Genomic DNA, 325 nt, shown 5'->3' with positions numbered 1-325 from the left:
AGGGGGGAAAAAATTTTAAACCTCTCCTTTTTGTGTTTAATGGGGGGGAAAAAAAAAAAAAAAAAAAAAAAAAAAAGATGTGCTTTGCAGTATTGTAAAGCGGATCTATTGAAGGATTGGGGGTGTAAACCCCTTGTTTGCAAGAATGAAGAAGTGGTACCTATGCAAAGGTAAATAAATAAATTAGGAGTACAGTGTACACTGAAAAGGATTAGGGACATTAGAAGTACTTATACGGTTTACCGTGTCCTTGATATAAGCATGGTACCTAGGTATCTCCTTGATACAAGCATGGTACCTAGGTATCTCCTTGATACAAGCATGG

Source organism: Diaphorina citri, unplaced genomic scaffold (assembly GCF_000475195.1).
Source record: "Diaphorina citri unplaced genomic scaffold, Diaci psyllid genome assembly version 1.1 scaffold1881, whole genome shotgun sequence".
Lineage (NCBI taxonomy): Eukaryota > Metazoa > Arthropoda > Insecta > Hemiptera > Psyllidae > Diaphorina > Diaphorina citri.
This window is presented reverse-complemented; position numbering follows the sequence as displayed.